We start from the raw sequence: 7552 nt of genomic DNA, 5'->3' as shown, positions 1-7552 counted from the left end.
GCCACAGCTAAGCATCAAACAGGGAGGGTAGGGACCTGGATTGTGAAGCCAGGGCCCAGCAAGGCCCACCCAAGCTGTGCTCACCACCAGGGGGTGCCTACCACACTCCATAGCTTCCTGCCCCACCCACCCATCCCCAGGGCCTGCCCAGCCCCCACTCACCCCAAAAGCTCAACCTCTGGCTATGGGCTAAACCCATATCCAAGTCCTTGCTGCCTTTGCCACTCTCATTCCCCCAGGTAACTTAAGCCATTGGAGGTAACAGTCTGTCTTCTAATTCTTGAGGACAGCCCTCTGTACACACCCCTCTCCACTCCTCCCTTTCCCGCCCTCCCCCTGATGCCAACTGCCCTGACCTCATGAAGCCAGGTGTCCAGGCACCCGGCTCCTCCTGCCAGTTCACACACTTAGAATTCAGTTCCCCAGCTGGAAGGGCCTTCAGAAACTGATCCGTCCAGCTTCTGGACTTAGGCAAACAGGATTGGAGAGGACCAGAGGATGGTCATGGGGGAAGGAGGATCCCAAAGACCCAGCGGGCAGGGAATGGATTTAATCTTGGCCACCTCTAGCTTCTGAAGTCCCCTTCCAAAGTGCCCTCAGGGGCTCAGGACACTCCCTCTTGCTCTATCACTGCCTATCAAAATGGCCCCCTAAATCCTGGCCCAGCCTCCCAGTGTAGCTCTTTCCTTCCCCCTGCAGCCCTAATGTCTTTCTGAAATTTGAGGACCCACAGCGTGACACACCATAGGTGCTTAGTTAATATATGGTGACTGAAATGGCCCCTGGATTGCCCCCGCTCCTGTTGATTCATCACTCAGTCATCCCTTCCCCTTCTCCAGAACAGTCACTTGTCGAGTCATCCCATCCGGTGAATGGGTCTGGGGGAGGTCCTAGTCCACACAGTTGGGGTTCTTCGGACGCTGCCTGTTCAAGTCGCTGCTTGCTTTTCCCATCCCTGTAGGCTCGGACAGGTAGCAACCTCCCAGCCGCCCTCTGCTGGGGTCCTTCACTTAGCAATCACCAGACTTGGGTTCTGTGGACACTCTGAGTTCCCCCATGTCTTCTGAGGGACAGGGGTCCCTAATGCAGAATCTAGGACACCCAGGGAAGTCTCTTTCTCCTCAGGGATTCCCGCCGCTGCTCCACTTCAGTTCCATGGCTCCCTGTCACACAGTGTGAGGTCCCCGAAGATTGCGAGGGGTCTCAGAGGAACGTAGGAGCTTCCTCAGGGTTTCTGCCCCCACAGACTAGCACCCCTGGGGGTCGCAGAGTCTCCTGGAGGTCCGTGAGCGTCCTTCCCCCAGGTCTCAGAACTTTATCGCATGGGTTAGAGCCCCTGTGGATGGGTGGGGGCTCCCAAGTTCAGGAGTCCCAGAACCCTGGGAGTCCACCTATCCGGGTTCCACCCTCGGACCCGTCGGGGGTCCTGCTGTCGCCCGGAGGTCCGCACACCCACCTCTTAGTCCGGCCCGCCCGTCCGGTACGGGCTCAGTTTAGGTCGTTCGGGATCCAACAGATGGACTAGGAGCGGTCAGGCGGAAGGCGCCGCGACCGGGATGCCAAGCCCGCTCAGCAACCGTCCCCGGGATTCTGCAAGCGCCGCCCGTCCAGCCGCGCCAGCAGCCCCGCGGGTCCCGCCCCGCGCCACGGCGCCAACCAATCCTGGGGAGGATCCCGCCCACCCCGTGCCCCATTGGGGAAATTCAATTTGACGGCCACGCCCCTAACAGAGGCCCCGCCCCTCACGGGCCTAGGTTGTAGGGGTTTGCAGTCTTGGGGCCACTGTTCAAGCGGCCTTCGCTGGTCGGGTGGGCGTCACCAGGAGGATGCAGCTTTGCGCCAAAGTCAGGGAGGGCGCCCAAAGCCGCGGTAAGTGGTCCGGGATCGTACTATTCGCGGAGCCTTCAGGACTGTCCCTCTCCGCCCTCCTCTTTGTTCGTGAGACCCTGTCCCCTCACTCGACTCCGCCCCCTCCTCGCTTCAGTGCCCTGGCTTGGCCGCTGCCCCCAGGCTGCTTTCGGCACACCTGGGCCGGGTCACCTCAGAGCAGGGACTAAGTGGCTGGCAGCACCTTAACCCTACGTTGAAGTACCTCAGGGATCACCTCAGATGGAGCAGGGTCAATCACACAACTCCCCTTCCCCAGCCGACACACCTTTGCACAGATATTGACCTTATCTGTCATGCTTCTCGCTTCCAAGCCCCTCAGCGTCGGCCTCTTGCAGCGCTGTGGAGTTAAATAGGGAACACGAAGTCCAGAATTCAACAAATGGAGGAAACTGAGACCCAGAGAGAGCCAACATGCCCAAGACAACATAAGGAATCAGCCAGGGGACCCAAGAGCTCAGACCCACTGGAGAAAACCACTCTGTCCCCTGTGATAGAGGTCAGGGTGCCTCCCACAGGTCTCCATGGACATCAAAGGGAGTTGGAGCCTGGGAGGTGGGGTCTGGAATCCTGTCTGTCAAATAATAACAATAATAATATAGACTCATTTTTTTGTACTTGCCATGTACCAGGCATATAGTCCCTATAACGACCATTTGAGCCCAGGATTACTGTCCCATTTTACAGTTGAGGACAACAGCTGATAGGTAGTGGAACTGTGGTTCCTACCAGCACCTTCTGAGTATAGAATCTGTGCTTTTAACCACTGTGATACGGGGTTGTGTGGAAGTGATTTCAGCCTGTTGCTCCAGCAGAGCCCCTCAGGCCCACTGTCCAGGTCCTCTGTGACCACCCACTACCACACCTTGCCCCCATCTAGAGTGAGAGCCAGTATCCACTCTGAGACTCTTTTAAAGGTGTCGTCTTACTGCATTCCCACATCCCTGAGAGGTGGTCCCGTTTTACACATGGGAAAACCACGGCTCTGAGAGGGAAGAGGCTTGTTAAGGTCACATGGGAGGAGGAGCAAACAGAGCCCAATTTGGGGCTTTAGTTCGAGGTCCCCTTCTCCTGAGCAGGCCCCATGTAGGCCCTCTCTGGTTAACCTAGATGTCATTTTCTTTTTAATAAACTTTATTTTTTTATTTTTTATTTTTGGCCACGTGGCTTGTGGGATCTTAGTTCCCCGACCAGGGATTAAACCTGGGCACTTGGCAGCAAGAGCTCAGAGTCCTAACCACTGGACCGCCAGGGAATTCCCAACTTAGATGTCATCTTATTCTCCAGAACAAGGTTCAGCGCCCTCCAAAGCCAACTCGGTCCTATTCAAACCTCGCACGCCCATTGGAACAGCCCCCTGGGGCGGCACATACGTAAGCCGCCTGAGTGGCGTCTCTTGGCTCCAGTGAATGGCCTGCTTCGTGCTAGCTCTGCCCCCACCCCCCAGGAGGGAGGAATGGCCCAGGTGAGTTTCTGAGAGAGGACTTTGTGTCACACACGTGCTCACTAGTTCCTGGTAGTACTGAAGATAAGCATGGGTCCTGCCCCTCCATCAAGCCCTCAGGGCTGGGGTCCTCCTCCACACCTACTTGCTTTCCCTTCCTATCTGAAAGGGGTGGGATGAGATAGTGGTGAAACAAATATCAAAGGGCAGTCCGGGTGCGGTTCTGGAGAAGTTTGCAGCCACAGCACAGGAAGGAGTAAACGTCCCATGAGGAGGGTCCTGGTGTTTACTGAGCACCAATTGCATGTCTGACACGGGGTTTGCCCCGTTGCAAATTGAGCACTGTGCAAGATAAGTATTACCCGGATTCTACAGAGGTGGAAGCTGAAGCTCAGGGAAGTGAAGGCACCTTGGCTGGTAATGGCATTCAAACTTGAGTGGAATTCTGCCCCATACTAAAGCCCCTTTCTTCCACCTTGCTGCCTCTAGGATGGAGGAAATCCTGGAAGACTTCTTAGAGGAGGAGCAAACTGATCCTTGAGGAAGGGTGCAAAGAAATCCATCCCACAGAGAAGAGGGAGAAAGACATGAAAGGGTATTAGTGGCAGGGGGACAGTGTGAATAAAGGCCAGGAGGTTTGTAAGTGAGAAAAGGAGGAGAGATGGACTGTGGATGGAGCAGGAAATGGGGATGGAAGACCTTTCATCTGTGAAAGGCCCTGAGTGACAGGTGAGTAGGGTGAACATGTCTTATGGGCACTGGGGTGGCCTGGGCCTCAGTCTATCCATTTATAAAATGAGGAGCTTGGACTGGCTCACTTCAGGCCCTCCCAGAAAGGGTCCAGATTTCTCCAGGTCCAACCCTGGACTGGCAGAGTGGGGAGTGGCTGGAGCAGCTCAGGGGCCAAGGGTGTTATTTTGGTCCAGTCTCTCAGTCTGAGAATAAATATTTTTACCAAGCTGGCAGTACCAGATCCCTGAATCTCCCTGGCTTCCCCTCCCCCTCCCTGGGGTCCTGCAGAGAAAGTCCAGTCCTGTGGTCAGGAGGCAAGAGGAGTGATGGGTCTTAGACCCGGCTTCAGCCCAGGCAAAGTTTTGTTCCCCTTGGAGCCTCAGTTTCCTCATCTGCAAGATGGGGGAGTTGTGGCCTGAGCTTTCTAAGCCCTTTCCCCACCAGACTAGACAACATAAAATTCCAAGACTTTCAGGGAGACCCCACCTTGGGATGTGCTCACAAGTGGCTGTGAGGCCAGCCAAGGCCAAGACCTTGAGCCTGTGAGGGGTCCAGAGCCTGCTGGGCAGTGGAAGGTGTGGAGGGGTTAGAGCTAGATTGGAGTTGGGCCTGCTGTTGGGGTCTCACAGCCTGGTGAGGGTAGGGGGAGAGATGGTATCTGGACTCTAAAAGTTGTGAAGAAAAAGCCCTCACTTGCTGTTTGGAATGTGAAAGGGGTGGGGAAAGGCAACCTGGAGAGAGCACAGCATGAGAGCAAAGGAAGTCAGGTAGGACTCTGAGGACTTTGCTGGGGAAAAGTCAAGTAGGCGAGGCTGGAGCATGGGGACCCTGGAGGAGAAGAACTGGTTCTTGCTGGGGTTGGCTGGATCCAAGGGCCGTGACCCTCTCCCTTGTGGGCAGAACTGGAGGCCCCCAAGGTCAGCAGCCACAGGAGTGGGGCTGGGGATCTGTTTGGCAAACCAGTTTGGCAAGGCTGTCTCCTCCATGATGTCATCCAGCTGCTGTGTTCTCTGAGCGACAGTGTCAGATAAACTTCCGGCCTTGGAGGAGAAGGGGGCCTGGCCCCAGGTGCTGAAGGATGGGAAAGGAGTGACTCTTCAGTGTAGGAAACTTGGAGGCAAGTGAGCCCTGGGAAGGAGAAGGGGATCTGAGATGCCCAATGGGCTGTGATGAACCCCAGGAGACCAGCCTCATGGAAAAAGGAGAGGGTTCTGGATGGGCCGGCCTGGACTTCTTATCACTTCTGGGAGTTCCCTGATGCCTGGCGTAATCTAGGCTTATGGTAGCGGCCCTGTATAATTGCTGCCCAGTGGTTTGGAACCATAAAAACACATGAGTGGCAGTTTTGTTATTATCATGAACCTCACAGCTTGAACGCCGTGAGGTAGAACCATCATTATACAGAAGAGGAGACAGGCTCAGCAAGGCCAAGCCACACCAGCACCTCACACAGGATTAGAACCCAGAACCCTTGATTTTTTTTTTTTTTTTTGGCTGCATGGCGTGGCTTGTGGGATCTTAGTTCCCCTACCAGGGATTGAACCTGGGCTCCAGCAGTGAAAGCGTGGAGTCCTAACCACTGGACTGCCCGGGAATTCCCCAGAACCCTTGCTCCTAACCATGGTACCCTGCCATTTGGGATCTCTGCCCACATGGGGCCTTGTCATATTTCTTAACTACTTGTGAGCACAGCAGCTGAATTGTGGCATCATAGAGTCCTAGATGCCCACCTCGTGGTAATCTGAGTTCCAGAGAGGGCAAGGAACAGGCTTCAGGTCACACAGCAATTGGAGGTGGAGCCACTTGGCACCCCAAATCCCCAGCCTCCCCAAATCCTTGTTTCCCTCTCAGGGCCTGGCACACTCAAGCATGAAATAACAATAACTAGCACATACTGAGTCCCTACTATGTGCCATTCGTTCATTTATACATCACCATAGCCATGTGAGGTAGGTGCTAAGATTATACCCATTTTATAGATTAAAAAAACTGAGGCTCAGGGGGAAGTCACTTGTCCACATTGACACTGCATATTGGTGGTAGGGCTGGGATTTGCACCCAGCTGTGTGGACCCTTTCCCCTTGGTGGACCCAGTAGGCCTCACTGTAGGTATGAAGACCTTTAGACAGGAGGGTGGTTGACCCCTTTGCAGGCTCCAGAGGCATGCAGTGTCCAATTCGTAGTTTCTACGCAGGCCTGGCCTCCCTGGGGCGGGCAGAAAAGTGCTGAGGCCACGAAATGCTCTGAACCTTCCCAGAGGAGGCGGCCACGGTGGGAGGGAGTGTTTGGTGCAGACCTCAGAGCCAAGTGTAGACGTGGCGGCTGGACCCACTGCAGGCGAGGGAGGGCAGGCGGGGTGGGGCCCAAACCCAAACCGGCCTCCCAGCAGTGTTCCCAGCCATCCGCCAGCCAGGCCCAGCCCTGCCCGCCCTTCTAGCTCCCCATCTGGATTTGAGATGAGGACGCTGGGCCTAATAATAGCTGAATGGTAGCAAAGGCAGTGCCTGGAGCCTCAGCCAGTGGGGGGCTGGGATCCCCATCATCTCATGCTAGCTTGGAACAGGTTTCTGAACTTTTAAAATAATAGCAAGTGCTTATGAAGTGCATCCATGTGCCAGGCATTGTGCTGAGGTTAGCCCACAGTAACTCATTTATTCCTCACAACAACCCAATGAGATAAATCTGTCATTAGCTCTATCTGACAGATAGAGAAACCGAGGCACAGAGAGTTAAGCAACTTGCCCCTGACTGTTATAGCAGCCTCTCATTGCTGAGCACACAAGTCTGTCCCAGGCACTGTGCTAAGCACTTTCCATGTATTTTCCCATTTGAGGAAAATGCACAAGGCATCATAAGCAGATCATCATTTATTTAGATGATGAGAAAAATGAGACCGAGAGAGAAAAGGGACTTGCCCAAGGTCACATGGCTGCAAGAGGCAACTCAAACCTAGGACTCTAGAGAGGGTAAGACCTTGGCTTCTGGAATCAGATAGACCTGAGTACATCACTGGTGACATCACTGCTCCTTAGCTGTGTGGCCTTGGCAAGTCACATCACCTGCCTGAGCTTCTGTTTTCTCCTCTGTAAAATGGGGGTTTGGTTGACATGATGCTAACACCACCTGCCAGCTATTAAGTCCACCTTGGGGGTAGTAGGTCATTTACATCATGCATTTATGTTGTGCATTCTCTCATTCAGTTCTCACAACAGCCCCGAAGATGGGGACTCCTCTTCTCTCACACCTGTTTTATAGAAGAGAATGTGAGGCTCAGAGAGTGAAAGGGCCTTGCCCAGGACCGACGACAGGTGAGTCAGGATTTGAGCCCAGTGCTGTGATTCCAGAGACTGAGCACTTTTCTCTTTATACTTTGCATCCTTATACTGAGGCACAGAGAGGGTGTGGGCTCTGCCTGGGTCACAGAGTGAAGTAGGACTCTAGGGCCATCCGATGTGTAAAGGCCAGGAGGGGAAGGCCTTTCTGCCAGCC

Source organism: Hyperoodon ampullatus, assembly GCF_949752795.1.
Source record: "Hyperoodon ampullatus genome assembly, chromosome: 13".
NCBI classification, from domain to species: Eukaryota; Metazoa; Chordata; class Mammalia; order Artiodactyla; family Ziphiidae; genus Hyperoodon; species Hyperoodon ampullatus.
Note: the sequence above shows the minus strand (reverse complement) of the source record.